The sequence below is a fragment of the Helianthus annuus genome, chromosome 4 (assembly GCF_002127325.2).
Source record: "Helianthus annuus cultivar XRQ/B chromosome 4, HanXRQr2.0-SUNRISE, whole genome shotgun sequence".
Classification (NCBI taxonomy): Eukaryota; Viridiplantae; Streptophyta; class Magnoliopsida; order Asterales; family Asteraceae; genus Helianthus; species Helianthus annuus.
Window position 1 is genome coordinate 28,284,133 of NC_035436.2, and position 21,344 is coordinate 28,305,476.

General features: G+C 34.3%; 2 long non-coding RNA genes across 3 annotated transcripts; both read left to right on the top strand.

Moving 5' to 3' along the window:
- Positions 1 to 3,623: 3,623 nt before the first annotated feature.
- Positions 3,624 to 15,306, top strand: LOC110934520. Of its 2 annotated transcripts, none has more exons than XR_004891526.1 (4): positions 3,624 to 3,676; positions 4,268 to 4,317; positions 14,050 to 14,070; positions 15,257 to 15,306. It is a non-coding gene; the product is annotated as an uncharacterized LOC110934520 (long non-coding RNA). The 2 variants fall into 2 exon arrangements; XR_002588405.1 differs by lacking the exon at positions 15,257 to 15,306 and adding an exon at positions 14,244 to 14,326.
- Positions 15,307 to 16,668: 1,362 nt separating this feature from the next.
- Positions 16,669 to 17,409, top strand: LOC110934519. The gene is made up of 2 exons (XR_002588404.1): positions 16,669 to 16,892; positions 17,044 to 17,409. It is a non-coding gene; the product is annotated as an uncharacterized LOC110934519 (long non-coding RNA).
- The last annotated feature ends 3,935 nt before the right edge of the window (positions 17,410 to 21,344 follow it).

The window sequence follows — 21,344 nt, forward strand, 5'->3', positions numbered from 1 at the left end:
TTGCGGTAGTGCAGTGTTAAGTTCTTTGTACCATTGGCTTTAATCAAAATAAAAAAAAAATAAAATGCAACTTTTCGTATATGAAACTTAATCAAATACCTAAAATCCGTTCTAAGAAAAATAAATATCTATTAAAATTTTCATTTACTACTTATATAATTACTGTCAAATATGATTGTAAAATTGGTTGGAACATGTTTTGTTGGGTTCGCTTGAACACCTTTTGTTCAAATTATATATATAACTCCTGTCAAAGATAATTATAAAATTATTTTATAATTTTAGTTCCATAAGGTCACTTTTAAATAACTTACTGAGAAGGCAAGTTTATATATTCTCCTGCTATTTTTACAGTAGTTAATAATTTTATATATATATATATATATATATATATATATATATATATATATATATATATATTAAACCCATTAAGTCTAACCAACTTTCAAATCAATCTTAATCATTGGATTTAGCTGAGATTAAATCTGAGCCATTTAAACTCATAAAAATAACTACTTTCATGAAAACTAGTGATAATACCCGCGAACTTCGCGGTGTTAAGAAATGATATGTTATTTATTGTTTGAAAAAAATTACGTTTATACTGATCATAAAGAAATTGTACGCGTGAAATTATTATCGAAATATAGAGTTTACGATGAAAATACAACGAACCAACGTACTATAAAAATATAAAATAACCGAAAAGATAAGTAAATGACTGAATATGTTTTTGTGGTTTGAAATATAAAATGAAAGTCTATTACTCTAATACTTTTGCTTGCTAGAGGTTCGTAACCAACAACCTCGAATTCGTTTTTGACCAACTGAAAAAATAATCATCACCTAACGAAATATGTTCGACTTGAATCATATCATGCCATCCAACAATACTACAATACTGTACCTATTGTAAACAAATTTTATACAAAAAATTATATTAGTAACATATTGAAAATTGAAAAATGCTTTAAAACGTAAAATAAAAGTAATCAATAATATGAGTAATCGATTTGCAAACCTTATTTGATCATCAATATTCTCTCTACGAAGATTCTTAACCCAATTATTTCCGTCAACAACTTTGATCCTTTTTTTTTTCTTTCAGAAAACTCAACTAAACCACCTAAGTCAATAATTAATTTGGGCGAATATACCGGTTCGGTACCAGGCGGTGTGTTATCCATAAATAATGGTACCGTATCGGTACCAAAAAACGGAATAATTGGTACCGGTACCAAATATACCCGGTACGGTTCGGTACCGATACGGTATCAGTTCGATACCAGTACCAAATGCTCATCCATACTGTTACACATTTTATGCAATTTCGAGTTAAACTATATCACTAAACAATATTAAAAACATGTTGGTAGCTCATTCAAAGTCAATGATAATCTCTAGAATGGAGACAAAAGAAGCGACTCCTGTTTTCTAAATGGTTAAAAGATATAGGGTAAGGATAGTGTAAAAAGGGCCTAAAGTGTGAAAAGTGTGAGAAATGTATTATAACACTATATATAATACTATATAACACCATATAAACACCGTATAACAATATGTAACACCATACAATACCATATAACATTATGTAACACTATATATCATTATATAACAAATATAACACTATACATCTATCATAGACATGCTATCAGACAACCTATAGTGTTATATTTATTATTATAATGATATATAGTGTTATATGGTATTATATGGTGTTACATATTGTTATACGGTGTTTATATGATGTTATATAGTATTATATATAGTGTTATAATACACTTCTCACACTTTAAGCACTTTTTACAGGATCCTCTACCTATATAAGCACACAAATGAATATTTTATGTACAGCTATTTAAATCTAGCAAACTAATATGAAAAGAGCAGCAGAGAAAAAGAAAGCTAGAATTGCAAGATAAAATCATGTTTAATAAAAACTTAATAAAAGCATGTGTAACAGGAAAAAAAAAAAACAAAAGTGACTAAAATAGACATGCTTAATTGCCTATAAAGATCAAATACATCAATATTATATACTACATCCAATATGTACAAACTTATTTATCATGTATTATGTATTGTGCTTGATGATTCAAGCATATCCGTGGCTTCAAGCAGCCATGGTAGATGGTGATGGACCAACCATTGTCAAACAAAGTGGGTGATAGAAATAGAATGAAGTAGTTTGATAGATAGATCGAGTGAAGGAAGAAGAAACGTCAAATAGGGTAGATGGTGATGGACCAACCATTGTCAAACAGATGGGCTGGCTGGCTACAAGAGACGCTGATTTTTATTAAATAAAAATAATAATAATAATATTACGGCTGGGCGACACAATGCATGGCAGTTTTCTTTCTATTCTATATATATATATATATATATATATATATATATATATAAATGAGATGGATTTGGGCTAGGTGGCATTTGTATTTGGCCATCTTGGCTTATGTGGCAATTTAGTTTAGGAGGGAAATCCTATTTTGCTTTCTACATTCACAATTCCAAGAAAAAAGAGGCGGGATCCGTTTTATTTTTGGGTCGGGTCTTTTGTTTCTGCATATATTCGGATCATATAAAACCTATGTGAATTGTCATAACAATCATAGATACCTACCACAACTTTACTCTTTTCTCTCTTCTCTTTCTTCTAGAATCGTCATCTTCTCACCGGATTTTCAACATTGAATCAAGATCAAAGGTAAATACACCAAATCGAACTTAAATCTTTGTTATAATATGTTCTGAATGAAGATCGAATGTTGATTTTATGTTATTCCGTACACCAAATCGAACTTAACTTCGTTATTATATGTTCCGAATGAAGATCTGATGTTGAATTTATGTTATTCCTTTGTATTTAAAGGTATGTTGAATCTTTGTTCTTTCTACTTCTATTAACTTTTTTTCTGATTTTTGTAGATCCGCGTATATATCTTGAAGATATGTTGTTTTACTCTGTTGTTTATGTATTATTCATCTTTAATCTAAGCGATTGAACATGTTTAATTTTTTTTAACTCTATTAACTTCTTTTTTTTCTGATTTTGTAGATCCGACCATAAATCTTGAAGGTATGTTGTTTTACTCTGTTGTTTATGTAGTATACATCTTTAATCTAAGAGATTGAACATGTTTATTTTTTTCTTAAACCAAAATCTACATCAGATGTTTTTTGTTGATTTTTGTTATGTATAAAATCAAGTTTCCGGGTTTTTCTTAATCATCTATTCCACATTTATCGCAGTTAATGATTTTGGTTGTTGTATTTTTTCATGTGATTCCTTATATCCGTTATAACAATCTGAATCCCACCATTCGTCAAGCAACAAAGGTTAGTTTATCATTTTTTTTTGATATATATAGTGTGTTTTATTCTTATTAAATTATCAATGTCTTGAAGTTTATATTCTTCGATTTTCAGTTATCATTTGTTCAATTTAGCTTTAAAGAAACATTTAATTTCTTTTTAAAATTTATTTTTTTCCTATAAATAGACTACTGTTTTTAAGGTTAGTTTTTGAAATTTGAATTATAAGTTTGTTTATTTAATTAGACATTATTTCTATAAATAGGTTACGGTTATATTTTTTTTTAAAAATTGCTTACTTACTTTGTAGTTATAGATATTTATTTCTGAACCGAGTCTGTCCTCCATAGTTTTTTCTGATGTGAGTATTTCTGATTCGATATTTTGTTCGAATTATGATAGTTACTTATGTATTTTTTTCAATACGAATGTTAGTTTTATATATTTTTATTAAAAAACACAACAATTGAATATATATCTTACACACGATAAAACATAACAGTCAAATTACCAAATAAGTTGATGTTTGAATTTGTATGTTGACTTATTTCTAGATGTATATCTTATATTTTTACTAACTTATTATTAATTTTAGAAAACTTATAAATATTTATAATAATTAATAAAACAATGATAATTTATTTATGTTAAATTATTTGGTCGATTTTGTCTATTCGTAATTTCCAAAGTTTTGTAAAGTAATATTTCCATTTATAATGCAATAACATATCAAAGTTATTTTAGATAAATTTGTTTCTTTATTAATTGACAATCATATTTTAGTAAAACGGAAACTACAATAGAATGACAAATAATTTTGATGTAGATAATTTATTTTTTTATCAAAATATATATAATATTTGTTTTGTTATATGGTATTACACTTTTAATTAATTATTTAACGATCATTTGTTGAGTACTAATAAAAAAATCCTTATTTTTATTGTCACAGTTTTCTATTTGAAATTGAGGTTTTGTTTTGATCAAAGTTGGGTTATGCAGGTTGTAACACCCCCAAAATTCCACCTGCGGAAATCCCGCAGGCGTGTTACGCATCAGAGTTCGAGCCACCAATCACATTGAACCAATGGTAAATATTTAAATAAATCATGACATTATTTTACCAACATAAGTTGTCAACATAACATTAATTCTCAAAAGTTGTGTAGCGGAAGCATGTAATAAGTTGTTTAGCAATGGTTTTGTATTAACGCTTAAAACCAATGTATCACATGTAATTTAATCCAAGAGCCTCGATCCATGACCACTCCAGCACTCCCAGATAGCAAGCTTCCCAATTCCAAGATACCTAACGACCTGCGAGCATGTAACACGTGTATCAGACAAAGCTGGCGAGTTCACAGTTTTAGAAAACGTTTGTTACCCGTTGTATGTAAAATAGTTCAATGACCAATGCAAGTAATATTGTTAATATCTCATTTCCGAACAATGACGGCTCCTGAAATACACGACTGCCCTTCCCACGTACTCCTATCTAGTACTGGGCCAGACTGGGTCATTAGTTCACCTCCGTCCTCTACAGCACGGGGTGAGGGTGCCAAACCTAAGTAGCGCTACTAACTAATACCCGATGAGGGACTTACAAAAGATGATAGGTGAGAATATTAACCAATATACCCGTTTTTACCCAAAGACTTATCCCCCCCATGGGATACCCACTGACTGTCCCCACCCACTGGGACGCATGCTCGAATGTAGTGAACTCACCTTGGTTTTGCTCGGCAAGATGATTTACTTGTTTACCAGTTGATTAAATACGTCCTATCATGGTTTACCGGTAACAATCAGTTTTAGTATTCACATCTAATCACGTATTTTGTCACATAATCCGTAATAAGGAATCACGCTTCACACAAGTTACGACATCCATGAATCATTCAAATTCATTTGCATTCATCTAGTTTCATTACATGCAGGAGTATTAAATCACACTTAGGAAGCTATATATGCATTCATCGAATTATAACAAAACCCTTACTAATCAATGCAAAGTATCCACCCAACCTTATGTATCAGCATATCACATTATGTGACCCGGCCCCCTTGCATTGTTTGCGACCCAATTCCAAATTGCAGTTCAATATAACAAGATAATAACACAAGGTCCATACGCATGGCCCAATACCTAATGTACGGCCCATTAAATTCAGGTGTTCAAATTCTTGAGTTTCACGTTCATAACAGTCAACAAAATAGCGGGTAATTCGTGTGATCAATTAAACAAGCAATCTGTGAATCATTGTTCTAACGTGTAATGCATATTCAGATATTTCCCATATCGGTTTACAAGGTCCAAACATCACCTCTTAACACCCGGCCCTTCGTGTGATTTGTCTAGTTACGGCCGAAGGTGCGGCCCGCGTAACCATTTCTCACAGGTGGGCGGCCCCGATAGCTTAAACAGGACCCAAAACAGTCCAGCGCCCCCCACTACATCCTGGTCCAACCATCCGGCATCATGTTCTGATGCGATTTACCCCAGCCCAGTTACGCTTTAATCCCATGTAATTCTTACCAAAATGTTTGTTGTTAAGCCCATATTTCAGTGGAACCCAACTATTATTTGCATTACTTGTTTCATTCAATCCTGGTCTACGTCGTTGTTTACCCGAATCGCGGATTCGATAATTACTCTCACCGTCTATGTGTTACAGGCAATCAATCATATTAACCGGCTGGTATCCTAAGCTTGAACAGTCATGTTATCTATTTAAACATTCAATCATTACCCTATCACTACCACTAATCGAGTACCCTATTCGAACCACATCACAGACAATCAATATGTATGTAAACCTGATCGGTCCAACAACAGTTAAACAATCATTGACACTCGAACAGGGAATGAATAAATGAAGTTTGATAATCCACCTAAACAACGTAAATCATGCACACATAGTTTCTAAACACAATAGATCACAGGCAATGTATTACAACCATCAATAATCGTAAATTATGTGAACGTGCTTACCGGGATTCTGATGATCACGAGGGTGCAATCACCCTTCGAGGTAGTGCAGGGGTTGCCGGCGGTTGCTAGAGGGTAGCTAGGGTTTGAAATTGTTCACGTGGTCATATGCCCTCTACGTAACTTCTTATAATAATGATGGGGGCTTTGGGCCGGTCGTAATAGGAAACCAAGTAACAGGTTGGGCCGAAAGTTGAGGTCCTAAGTCGAAAGACTAGGCCGAAAAATTGTCGAAGGATCTCATGTCGAAAGATCTCAGCTTGAAAGATCTCATATCTTTCGTTCGAAGGATATCCGAAAGATTATCGAAGGAGCTTATGTCTTACGGTCGAAGGATCTTGGGAATTCGGGTTGTCACATCATCCCCAACTTGAAGGAAATTTCGTCCCGAAATTTGACAAGTAAGTACGAGTGAAGTGGCAATTCAAGATTGCTGCGGATTTTCCCCAGGTGTTACATCATCCCCAACTTGAAGAGGAATTTCGTCCCGAAATTCACCAGTGATAATCATGGTTGGTTCCAGCTCTTGAACCATTGAGGGTACTGAAGTTTCAACGGATCCTTACATTCCTATGTAAACTTCGGTCCACGTATTGAGGTTTAACAAATCCACACAATGGTCATACAACTTATACTAGCGAACCTTGACTCCTTAGTCCGTGTTTTCGATACTGTTCCGATGACTTCAGATTTCGACAAAGGTATCATAAGGGTTTCATCAGACAACACAGTCTTACATCCATGGTATACATACCATTACGACTAAACATCAATTAGTCCGGGTTTGTGAGCCATGTCACCGTTTCCTTCTGGTAATTCGAATGTTCCCACGCGTCGAAAACTAAGATTACTATGTTTACTATAGCGTACCGCACCCTCCTAGGGTGATACTTTCGATTATGACACATTCGTCCACATCAAACTCCCAGAGTTTCTTAAGCTCATCAGTTTTCCTAACAGTTACGCATTGCCATCAAACAATTCCGATCTAGACAATCTTCAAGAGTTTTGAGCTCAAGTCCTGGACCTGTGATTAGGTTATCACCCACCTTAATTCAACAAGGAGATTAGCGTTACTGTCCAAGCGATGCCTCAAACAAGGTTATATGCATACTAATACGGTAACAGCTGCTGTAGAACTCACCCAAAGATAAGCGTCCTTCCAGTTCTACTACAGTTAACCATACACATGCTCACAGCATGTCCTCGTGTGCAAGGATGGTTCGTTTACTCTGATCGTTTGCCCCATGGTGATACGAAATGTCTATGCCTAGACGTAAGCCGAGGATATCGTGTATTGCCTGTCATAAATCAGGTATAGCTCCAATATCAGAAGTAACAAAAGTTGGCACCTCATGCCTGAGACCGCCTCTCTCAGATGAACATCCACAGTTTGTGAAGACCCACTAGTTTTCTTGATTGCAAGAGAGTGTGCTGGTTTCGTGAAACAATTGACGATCACCAGGTGATGTCGGTTCCGTTCTGAGTTTTTAAGTAAACCAATGACAAATTCATGGTGTTTGTTTGCGTTCCCATATGGGTGTTCCTGGTTACTGCTCAAACAAGTAGGTTTCCGATGTTCCACCTTGACCTTCGCACATGTCCAACATCGTTCATATGTAGTGCTATGGGGCCTTCTTGCCCGGTTATCCATACGAGACTTAAAATCTTAATATCTCCTATCAAGTCCAAACTGCTGGAACATCGGAGTCGGTGTACTTCGCTCAGTATGAGTTCCATATGGTTGCTGTATAGTGGAATCCACATTTGTTCCATGAGATAGCGAATAGCGTCCGCCTTGCCAATAGTTGCTCCTCCATGCCTTGCATGAACTCATCTTGTGAATTCTCTTCCAACAGGTCTTCACTTCGAACAAGGTGAGTCTGGTCAAGTGTGTCAGAGTGGATAGTGAACTGCAAGGTCGTGCACGTTCAGGTCTCTCGGTCATAATCATCCAAAAGTTCCATCCAGCGTTCTCATCAACTGATAAAGCTTCTTTCGTGGCCATGGTACACGGGAGGCCCTTGTGATCGGTCTAAGTAACGCGTTCGGTACCGCCCAAGTAATGCCTCCAAGTGAATCCAAAGACCACGATTCCTACTACCGGTTGTGTGTGTCGTGCTGTTCTTCTTTGTAACTCCATTACGTAAGTCGTCACTCTCTTGTGTTGCGTCGACGTGTAACTGGGACTCCGATTCAAACATGATGATGTATCACTGGATTACCCACACCCTCGGGTAAAACGATGCTCAGCGCTTTGCAGAGTTAAGATTCGAAAGTTGGAAAGGCGTCCTCCTGTTCTGTCTCTCGCAATCACATCACTCGGCTGTACTGGAGAGATCTAAGTTACGTGACCTCCGGAATCCTTGCGATTAATCTGCGGTAACATCAAGCGGGACCAGGTTATCGTTGTAATCTCGGGGAATTCTTCAGTGTCGATCAGTTCCCAACCAAAACGAGTCTTAGCGAGATCCACGTGCATCCCTGCTTCGTTGATTATATGACCTACCAAAGACGCCTCTCGAACCCAGAAGTTACATTCATCGAGACTTCGTGCGGTATGGCTCCTCCCTTAGGGCTCTTCTAATAAAATGCAAGAATGTTTGTGATATTCTTTTCTCTTGGGAAAGATTCGATACGTCATCGAATAACATGGTTGGTTCACATGATACGTAGAGTTGCGGGTGTGATGACCACCCCAAGGTCATGGGATACAAAGTCGCATGGCTGAATTGCGTCGGATATGTCGCTTTAATAATCTTTTCCCCTGGACTTTCATCTGATAAAGCTCGTTCCTTGCAACTAGTCGACGGGTCGTCAATACACGGTTATGGAAAACAGTTCCTTGACTGTCGCCTTGATGAGTTCCCGTTAATCAGTACACACACCAAGAAGGGCTCATCCTCCCGGATATATCTGGGGCTTTCCAAAGCAAAAACTAGGTCTGACAACCTTCTTGCCGAACAGTTCTCATAGTGGCTTATACTGCTCTTGCACCCCTTCTGATGCAAGACGGTAAGAGTACGAGTATTCGGAGCTTCCCCTAGTCGTGAGATCAACGAGTTTTTGACTAATAGTTGTGGTGATATGCCTGAAAGTTCTTCGAGTTGCACATTGAGATTAGTCACAACAATTGATAGATCCTCGTTCCTATCGTCCTTTGTCTGATTATTAGAGTTAGTTGCTACTACAGTGAGGTCATCCTTTCATAGACGCTTTCTGGGCTGTCATTACCGACATGATGCAAATCTTCTCACCACTCTGGTACTTCAATGCATAAAGTGACGCTAAATTTCTTCTCACAGGGTGCGTCTGAGTGATTTGTCTAGTTAGTGAACCATTACTGACTACTATATCGTAACCACCTAGGATAGTAGGAGTGAGACCGGTGTCGCATGCCTGTCTCCCGTAGGGTCGAGTTTGTGTCCCAACTAACATGTGTGGTCGCAGTTGACTTGCCATCAGCCGGTTCCATAACATGTTTGGTTTTGCGAATCATCAGGGTTAAACAGAATTAGAGCAGAGCGATTTACTACTCATCCAAACCACCATGTTGTTATTGTCCTATCGTTGCCCACATCAATCCCAACTTCCTTTCCGTGAGCACCACTGCCGGTGCAATTGTTACAGTCACGCGGATTCCTCCCGTATTGTCATCGCTCTCGTGGTTGTGGTCGTTTTTGACTTATCAACGTCCAATACATGCCGAAAGCACCTTCATTTCCATACGGTAGGCTACTATTACAAGTACCTGGGTGTCACGAATACTGTTGCTCTAATGTTGGTGCTTGAAGCCGAACGCCACGTTCTTCCACCACAATGCCCCTCTCTTAACACTTCGTGCCGAGTTCCAAGGTACTACTCGTTGTGTTGGAATTTACACATCCCACACTAAAATCGGTTGTCATTGCTAAAGTTCAGATTGGTTTGTAACAGTTGACTCCCACGAGTCGCTGACCAGAGTTAAGTTTTAGATTGAAGTCAGTTCGCTGGTGTCCGTTGCTGGTAATCGGGGTCGTCCAAATACTAAAGTCGGTAGGATACCACACTCATCCTTTTGTCCACCATTCCAGCAAGTGGTTCGAATTATTCCCAGTGTGTTTCAAGAGTGTTGCAAAAGTGATCGCACTTCGAGGTTTAGGGCGTTAGTGTGTTGGGTCCAAACAAATGAAGATAAGTGAGGAAGGTAATAACCATTCATTCGACGCTACCACATCCAACTCAGGGACGTTCGCACAAGCACCTAACATTCTACACAGTTTGCTAGGCGTTCTGATGAGTGTTCAGGCAATGTTTGTTAACATCGAGGTTCGTAAAGTTTGATGAGAAGTGAAAAGTTCGTGTTTCAAAAATTTGTGTTCATGTAAGAGTCACTCACTGCTATGCCTCCTATAGGCTGTTGTGTGTCACATTAATCAAATAATAGAAGTGAAAAGCCGTGTACACATTATAAGTGAAAAGCCTCGCTGGGACTCGCATTATAGAAGTGAAAAGCCGTGTACACAATGGGGGTAAGAATACTTGGTACATTCCGTACCAGCTTGATAGGCTGCTAAAGCCTCAGCCACGCGGGTGTTGATTAGGTCGGTCCACTCAGCCTGAGTCATGGTGATGTTGCCACGTCCGTGTCCTCGTTCACTCATGTTTCTATAGTTGGGAATAAACCGATTTGGAAGTCGAAACAAGATGAGAGTCAAGCATCATACTGATATTTACGTACTACTAAGTTCACACATAGTAGGGCAGAACCCTCCTCACGCTCGATAAGTCTCACTGGGACTTGCATGCACCCCGCGTTATTATTAAGTGTGCACCCATAATAATAAGGCAATTTGCATGCTTATCTCAGTGCTTCTTAGCTCGCGCTCAAAGTTTCCCCCGTTCAAACAACACAACAGATGATATCACAGGTCTATGGCTCGCATGAGTCGATGTGTGGGGTCACGCTATCAAGTCACTATGGTGCTAATTGTTTCAGTTCATATACGTTGCGAGTGTGCGACTGTTAAACAAGTAATGTGTAAAGTGAGAGAGAAACGAACCTTGCAATCTGGAGCTGAGTGTCATGATCGATTTTCGAAGTTGTTCGGTTATAGTCTGGTTTTATAAAACGTTTTAAAACCTAGTTCACTATAACCAGTGGCTCTGATACCAACTGTAACACCCCCAAAATTCCACCTGCGGAAATCCCGCGAGGCGTGTTACGCATCAGAGTTCGAGCCACCAATCACATTGAACCAATGGTAAAGATTTAAATAAATCATGACATTATTTTACCAACATAAGTTGTCAACATAACATTAATTCTCAAAAGTTGTGTAGCGGAAGCATGTAATAAGTTGTTTAGCAATGGTTTTGTATTAACGCTTAAAACCAATGTATCACATGTAATTTAATCCAAGAGCCTCGATCCATGACCACTCCAGCACTCCCAGATAGCAAGCTTCCCAATTCCAAGATACCTAACGACCTGCGAGCATGTAACACGTGTATCAGACAAAGCTGGCGAGTTCACAGTTTTAGAAAACGTTTGTTACCCGTTGTATGTAAAATAGTTCAATGACCAATGCAAGTAATATTGTTAATATCTCATTTCCGAACAATGACGGCTCCTGAAATACACGACTGCCCTTCCCACGTACTCCTATCTAGTACTGGGCCAGACTGGGTCATTAGTTCACCTCCGTCCTCTACAGCACGGGGTGAGGGTGCCAAACCTAAGTAGCGCTACTAACTAATACCCGATGAGGGACTTACAAAAGATGATAGGTGAGAATATTAACCAATATACCCGTTTTTACCCAAAGACTTATCCCCCCCATGGGATACCCACTGACTGTCCCCACCCACTGGGACGCATGCTCGAATGTAGTGAACTCACCTTGGTTTTGCTCGGCAAGATGATTTACTTGTTTACCAGTTGATTAAATACGTCCTATCATGGTTTACCGGTAACAATCAGTTTTAGTATTCACATCTAATCACGTATTTTGTCACATAATCCGTAATAAGGAATCACGCTTCACACAAGTTACGACATCCATGAATCATTCAAATTCATTTGCATTCATCTAGTTTCATTACATGCAGGAGTATTAAATCACACTTAGGAAGCTATATATGCATTCATCGAATTATAACAAAACCCTTACTAATCAATGCAAAGTATCCACCCAACCTTATGTATCAGCATATCACATTATGTGACCCGGCCCCCTTGCATTGTTTGCGACCCAATTCCAAATTGCAGTTCAATATAACAAGATAATAACACAAGGTCCATACGCACGGCCCAATACCTAATGTACGGCCCATTAAATTCAGGTGTTCAAATTCTTGAGTTTCACGTTCATAACAGTCAACAAAATAGCGGGTAATTCGTGTGATCAATTAAACAAGCAATCTGTGAATCATTGTTCTAACGTGTAATGCATATTCAGATATTTCCCATATCGGTTTACAAGGTCCAAACATCACCTCTTAACACCCGGCCCTTCGTGTGATTTGTCTAGTTACGGCCGAAGGTGCGGCCCGCGTAACCATTTCTCACAGGTGGGCGGCCCCGATAGCTTAAACAGGACCCAAAACAGTCCAGCGCCCCCCTCACTACATCCTGGTCCAACCATCCGGCATCATGTTCTGATGCGATTTACCCCAGCCCAGTTACGCTTTAATCCCATGTAATTCTTACCAAAATGTTTGTTGTTAAGCCCATATTTCAGTGGAACCCAACTATTATTTGCATTACTTGTTTCATTCAATCCTGGTCTACGTCGTTGTTTACCCGAATCGCGGATTCGATAATTACTCTCACCGTCTATGTGTTACAGGCAATCAATCATATTAACCGGCTGGTATCCTAAGCTTGAACAGCCATGTTATCTATTTAAACATTCAATCATTACCCTATCACTACCACTAATCGAGTACCCTATTCGAACCACATCACAGACAATCAATATGTATGTAAACCTGATCGGTCCAACAACAGTTAAACAATCATTGACACTCGAACAGGGAATGAATAAATGAAGTTTGATAATCCACCTAAACAACGTAAATCATGCACACATAGTTTCTAAACACAATAGATCATATGCAATGTATTACAACCATCAATAATCGTAAATTATGTGAATGTGCTTACCGGGATTCTGATGATCACGAGGGTGCAATCACCCTTCGAGGTAGTGCAGGGGTTGGCGGCGGTTGCTAGAGGGTAGCTAGGGTTTGAAATTGTTCACGTGGTCATATGCCCTCTACGTAACTTCTTATAATAATGATGGGGGCTTTGGGCCGGTCGTAATAGGAAACCAAGTAACAGGTTGGGCCGAAAGTTGAGGTCCTAAGTCGAAAGACTAGGCCGAAAAATTGTCGAAGGATCTCATGTCGAAAGATCTCAGCTTGAAAGATCTCATGTCTTTCGTTCGAAGGATATCCGAAAGATTATCGAAGGAGCTTATGTCTTACGGTCGAAGGATCTTGGGAATTCGGGTTGTCACATCATCCCCAACTTGAAGGAAATTTCGTCCCGAAATTTGACAAGTAAGTACGAGTGAAGTGGCAATTCAAGATTGCTGCGGATTTTCCCCAGGTGTTACACAGGTAAGTTGTTTAAGCGATTGAACATGTTTAATTTTTTTGTTTTACTCTGTTGTTTATGTAGTATTCATCTTTAATCTAAGCGATTGAACATGTTTAATTTTTTTTAACTCTATTAACTTCTTTTTTTTCTGATTTTGTAGATCCGACCATAAATCTTGAAGGTATGTTGTTTTACTCTGTTGTTTATGTAGTATACAACTTTAATCTAAGAGATTGAACATGTTTATTTTTTTCTTAAACCAAAATCTACATCAGATGTTTTTTGTTGATTTTTGTTATGTATAAAATCAAGTTTCCGGGTTTTTCTTAATCATCTATTCCACATTTATCGCAGTTAATGATTTTGGTTGTTGTATTTTTTCATGTGATTCCTTACATCCGTTATAACAATCTGAATCCCACCATTCGTCAAGCAACAAAGGTTAGTTTATCATATTTTTTTTGATATATATAGTGTGTTTTATTCTTATTAAATTATCAATGTTTTGAAGTTTATATTCTTCGATTTTTCAGTTATCATTTGTTCAATTTAGCTTTAAAGAAACATTTAATTTCTTTTTAAAATTTATTTTTTTCCTATAAATAGACTACTGTTTTTAAGGTTAATTTTTGAAATTTGAATTATAAGTTTGTTTCTTTAATTAAACATTGTTTCTATAAATAGGTTACGGTTATATTTTTTAAAAAATTGCTTACTTCCTTTGTAGTTATTGATATTCATTTCTGAACCGAGTCTGTCCTCCATAGTTTTTTCTGATGTGAGTATTTCTGATTCGATATTTTGTTCGAATTATGATAGTTACTTATGTATTTTTTTCAATACGAATGTTAGTTTTATATATTCTTATTAAAAAATACAACAATTGAATATATATCTTACACACGATAAAACATAACAGTCAAATTACCAAATAAGTTGATGTTTGAATTTGTATGTTGACTTATTTCTAGATGTATATCTTATATTTTTACTAACTTATTATTAATTTTAGAAACTTATAAATATTTATAATAATTAACAAAACAATGATAATTTATTTATGTTAAATTATTTGGTCGATTTTGTCTATTCGTAATTTCCAAAGTTTTGTAAAGTAATATTTCCATTTATAATGCAATAACATATCAAAGTTATTTTAGATAAATTTGTTTCTTTATTAATTGACAATCATATTTAAGTAAAATGGAAACTACAATAGAATGACAAATAATTTTGATGTAGATAATTTATTTTTTATCAAAATATATATAATATTTGTTTTGTTATATGGTATTACACTTTTAATTAATTATTTAACGATCATTTGTTGAGTACTAATAAAAAAATCCTTATTTTTATTGTCACAGTTTTCTATTTGAAATTGAGGTTTTGTTTTGATCAAAGTTGGGTTATGCAGGTAAGTTGTTTAAGCGATTGAACATGTTTAATTTTTTTGTTTTACTCTGTTGTTTATGTAGTATTCATCTTTAATCTAAGCGATTGAACATGTTTAATATTTTTTAACTCTATTAACTTCTTTTTTTTTTTCTGATTTTGTAGATCCGACCATAAATCTTGAAGGTATGTTGTTTTACTCTGTTGTTTATGTAGTATACATCTTTAATCTAAGAGATTGAACATGTTTATTTTTTTCTTAAACCAAAATCTATATCAGATGTTTTTTGTTGATTTTTGTTATGTATAAAATCAAGTTTCCGGGTTTTTCTTAATCATCTATTCCACATTTATCGCAGTTAATGATTTTGGTTGTATTTTTTCATGTGATTCCTTACATCCGTTATAACAATCTGAATCCCACCATTCGTCAAGCAACAAAGGTTAGTTTATCATATTTTTTTTTGATATATATAGTGTGTTTTATTCTTATTAAATTATCAATGTTTTGAAGTTTATATTCTTTAATTTTTCAGTTATCATTTGTTCAATTTAGCTTTAAAGAAACATTTAATTTCTTTTTAAAATTTATTTTTTTCCTATAAATAGACTACTGTTTTTAAGGTTAATTTTTGAAATTTGAATTATAAGTTTGTTTCTTTAATTAGACATTGTTTATATAAATAGGTTACGGTTATATTTTTTTTTTTAAAATTGCTTACTTCCTTTGTAGTTATAGATATTTATTTCTGAACTGAGTCTGTCCTCCATAGTTTTTTCTGATGTGAGTATTTCTGATTCGATATTTTGTTCGAATTATGATAGTTACTTATGTATTTTTTCAATACGAATGTTAGTTTTATATTTTTTTATTAAAAAAATACAACAATTGAATATATATCTTACACACGATAAAATATAACAGTCAAATTACCAAATAAGTTGATGTTTGAATTTGTATGTTGACTTATTTCTAGATGTATATCTTATATTTTTATTAACTTATTATTAATTTTAGGAAACTTATAAATATTTATAATAATTAACAAAACAATGATAATTTATTTATGTTAAATTATTTGGTCGATTTTGTCTATTCGTAATTTCCAAAGTTTTGTAAAGTAATATTTCCATTTATAATGCAATAACATATCAAAGTTATTTTAGATAAATTTGTTTCTTTATTAATTGACAATCATATTTAAGTAAAATGGAAACTACAATAGAATGACAAATAATTTTGATGTAGATAATTAATTTTTTTTATCAAAATATATATAATATTTGTTTTGTTATATGGTATTACACTTTTAATTAATTATTTAACGATCATTTGTTGAGTACTAATAAAAAAAATCCTTATTTTTATTGTCACGGTTTTCTATTTGAAATTGAGGTTTTGTTTTGATCAAAGTTGGGTTATGCAGGTAAGTGTTCAATCTCATGTTAATTTGAAAACACCTCAATCTTAAGCTTCAAGATCTCGAGTAAATGTGATGTTTATTTATGTTACTTAATAACAGGTAAATGGGGGATATCTTCAAATTTTGATGGTACACGGCTTTTCATTAACGACAATTTTGATCAGATGCTGACATTCAAGGAAAAGTGGGCAAAAGTTATTATTTTAATTTTTCTAATTGTATCAACTAAATTTTTATTTATATTTTGTTGTTCATTTTAGATTATGGTTTCATTTATATTTTAACTACTATCAGAATCTTAATTATGCTTTCATTTATATTTTAACTACTATCAGAATCTTAATACCATGTTGGGTTGAAGATGCTGGAGATTGAACTTAAGCGTAATTTGGAAGCCGTTTATGATGTGGATTTATGTTCTTCCCAGTCTTCTACTAAACCGCCTAAGGGTGATTGTGAGAACAATGAAGGTTTGAATGTAAAGGTGGGTCTTTTGAATCCAAAGCTGGAAAAGTAGTCTCAGAATCTAATAGTCATCTCAGTTTCTTCAAACAGTTTTCAATGTTTTTTTTTTCGTTCAATCGTATTCAGAACATTTATGTCAGTACTTGATGTTGCTTTTTACTCAATGTTTGTTGCGGTTTATCTTGATTTTCGTTTATTATTGTTATATCAATAAGAGATGATATTATTAATTAGCATTTGTATTTTTTTTGTACGTAGAGTTATATTTATTATACGTCGGTTTTTTATTACATTAGCATTAAAACTTTTATTTTTTACTACATTGAAATTCAATACTTTAATGCGTTGACGTGATCTTAGTTTGTTACCCAACATCGATGTTGTTATATCAATAGTATGAAATTATTGTTAATCACTTTATTGTGGTTCTTGATGTTGAATATAAATAAAGAGTTATTATTAATTATTCTTTGTATATTGTAAATTATTCTTTGTAGATTTATGTTCAATTTATCTAATTATGGATTGAATATTGTCATTCAAATTTATATAATCGGTTACATCTGATTCTTAAAATAAAATATTCTCATTAATTACAAATATTTCAAAATTCAAATTTCGAGTCACTATTTTCATAAAAAAATTATATAATCTTTTACATCTAATGATTAAAATAGAGTATCCTAATTACTTATAAATTATTATAATATGAAATAGATGTATGGCCGTTTTATCTAATTATGGAGTCGACATTTTAATTAAATTTTATATAATCCTTGACATCTCATGCTTAAAATAAAATATCTTCATTAATTATAAATATTTACCTTCATATGGAATTATAAATAAAGCATTTGTTAGTGGGTCAGATTAGATGTGTTTACACAAGAGGTTATTATCTCCAACTCGGAATTTCGGTTTGCTTTTGTATCTATTATTGTGGTATTTTTGTTTAACTTGTCATTCATCTTTATACGATTCATTATTTCTCTGTTATATGTTTGTAGATCATTAATGTTTCTTGGTTGCTTGCTTCACAAATTCATATACATAAATCTTATCATTTGTTTCATATGAATTTTTTTAGGATAGAACCTCTTGAGTTTGAAATGTTTGCTCACGAAATTCTATCAAGGCTACCAAGTAAATGTGTTGGACGATTTAAATCAGTTTGCAAGCAATGGCATTATGAATTGTCTTCACCTTTGTTTTCTATTATTCACTCTCGCCGTATGTCTAATTGTGAACATCGTAAGCTAATCACGTTGAGTATGTCCTCGATTTATATTGACAACTTGATTGGAGGAAAGGTAGACATTTCTGAAAGGAAGTTTATTTCCTTCCCCGTTGATACCCCTCTTTCAAATCTAACGATTCTTGCTTCTCAATATGGTCTTTTACTGATGTGCATCCAAGGTCCTTCAGACCAATTGATTCTGTGGAATCCAACCACCAATAAATTTTTTAATTTGTGTCATAATAAACCTAAAAGTTTTTTCGATATCAAGGCAGATGCAGTTAGGATTTATCTAGACTCATTTAACGATGTTAAAATATTACACCTCCAACGTCGTATTAATGATGTTGTACCTCGTGTGTATTCTCGGAACACACATCAATGGAAAACTTTAACTTTTTTCAAAGGACCAGATTACGCTTCAAGGTTGTATTTGTGGTCTCCCGGCACTTTATGCAACAATGTTTTATATTTTGCATCTCCACACTATTGGGCGCCTGCTAAAAGTTATATGATTGCATTCGATGTGGTTTCTGAAACTTTCTCAAAGCTTTCAATACCACAATGTACTCATGTTGTTGCTCGCCAAAGTAGGTTTTTCAAAATCCGCAACACACTTCATATGTTTGTTGTCGTAAAGACCCATGCTATAAATGTGAAGCTATTTAAATTTCAAGATCAAGGATGGTCAGAAGTGTCTTCTTTTACAAAGCTAAAATCAATTTCATCTGAGTCATGGCTTAAGAAGTTAGTTGAGAAAGGAGAAGAAACTTGGTCTTTTATGTCCGACTGGGGTAGTATGATTGAAATAAAAATTGGCACGAAAGATTTTCAATACTTACAAGAAGCTGAGACCTTTCAAGGACTATATAACGTAGCATCTTTTGAAGAGACCGTTGTGTCACCTACAGTTTAGCATTAATATGTTTTTCGTATCAAATTTATTGTGTTTTAATATTTAACATTTTTATTTACTACCCATCATCTTATGTATGACAACGAATACATTGAGTGTATTGTTTATAGTAAATTGTTAGTGAAAGTAATTTTGTAAACTTTTGTAACTATTAGAGATCTATGAGGGGTTAATTTGTAATTATATTTTATTTACTTCAAAATTGGTGCAACTCAAAACAAAACCATCATATCACCTGCAACATCATTACCCATCAAGAAGAAGTCTTTCACCTCCTCTCTCGGTTATCGCTTCCTCACCACCATTGATGGCTAGGGTTTCAATCTTCAATACTCTTTTGCAAAATACACTACAATCAACCGAAATTAGGTATGTTGTTGATCTTTAATCCGGTTATTGAGAGGTTTTCGTCCTATTGTTTTGCAATGTTCCGATTTTGATGTTATATTTACAAGATTTAACAATGTTCTTATGTTCAATCAACTGTTATACACAATTTTCTTTAATAACAATCCGATTCCGATTTTGATGTTATCTTTACAAGAATTTCCCACTTTTTTTATGTTTCTTAATTTCCTTTTTCATGGTAAACCGTAATTATTTGATAACAATGTGATTAAAATTTACGTTCACAGATAATAGGTTAGTGAAATTTGGTTATTGTTTGTACTATTGATTTATATGTATACTTTCTTTATTTATCAGTAATAATTTTCCATCTTTAGTCATTGTTAATTGGAAGAATAAAATATTTTCTTTGTTTTGAATGTGTTTATTTTTTGATGTTATCATTTTATTTCTTGCTCTAAAAAAATGTTGATAATAATTTTACAGATATGGATCCAAAAAGAAGTAGTTGTTCTTTCTTGAAGTTAGTCGATGTTCATAATCCTACAAAAGTGGTATGTATTTTTTGTTATTATGTTTACAAAAAAATATGTTGATACTTATATGTCTTTTGTTTCAAATTATAGGAAATACCGAATGATTTTGCTACATTACTGTGGGGAGAACAATTCCCATATGGTGATTGTATTAAAATTTTTGCTGCTGACAACTTATGGATTGTTCAAATTGAAAACTATGGGTTGGGTCCTGTTTTAGGTGATGGGTTTGGTAAAGTCGTTACGGACAGTGGTTTACAAAAAAATGATTATCTGTTGTTCAACAGTCTTGGACCATGTACATGGTATCTCGATGTCTTTAAGTCATGTGTTTTGGATAACTCTTTTATCACTTCCATTAGAGTTGATGATGATTTCATTGTAAGTACTGTATATAAAATAATTACTTTTTTTATGTCAATTTTGTTTTGTGCATATTTTGTTTAACATAATTGTTAACAAATTTACAGCTCATGGCGGACAAATTCTGTGGACAGTTTTATGGCAGCAGTTATAAAGGTGGATCAGCAACTCTTTATCTCGGTGACAGGTTTTGAAATGTGAAGATGGAGGCGTTGTCCGACAAATGCGCTTTCACTAATGGATGGTCTAATTTGATTAGGGATCTTGAATTAGATTCCCGGACTACTTCTATTTTTACAATGGCTGGATATGAGACTTTTGAGTTGTTCGTTTTTAATCATGAAACTGGTACTCAAATGTATTTCAAGAAGGTTGACGTTGTTGTGTTGGATGATCCTATTTACGGAGATGATGGTTTTGATTTACTGCTTGCGGTTAGTGTTATTATGCTTACAATATATTTTTTTCATAATACGAGGTAATTAGTTAATCTTGAAGTTAAGATTGTTGGTGTTTTTGAATATTATTTTTTTGTAGTCGGAACACAAAGAGAAGGTTATTACCAACGAAAGTGATGTTAATGAAGATCTTGGTGGTGATATAGTTGGTGAATCTAACCGCCTTACATCTTCCTTTGATGCCTATCGGTCTCATGTAAGTGTTTCACAATGTGCCTTATATATATATTATATAATGCTTCTAATTACTTTCTTCTGTACTTATATGTTTATCATTCATTATTACGTAGAATGACCCAAAAGGAAAGTCAAA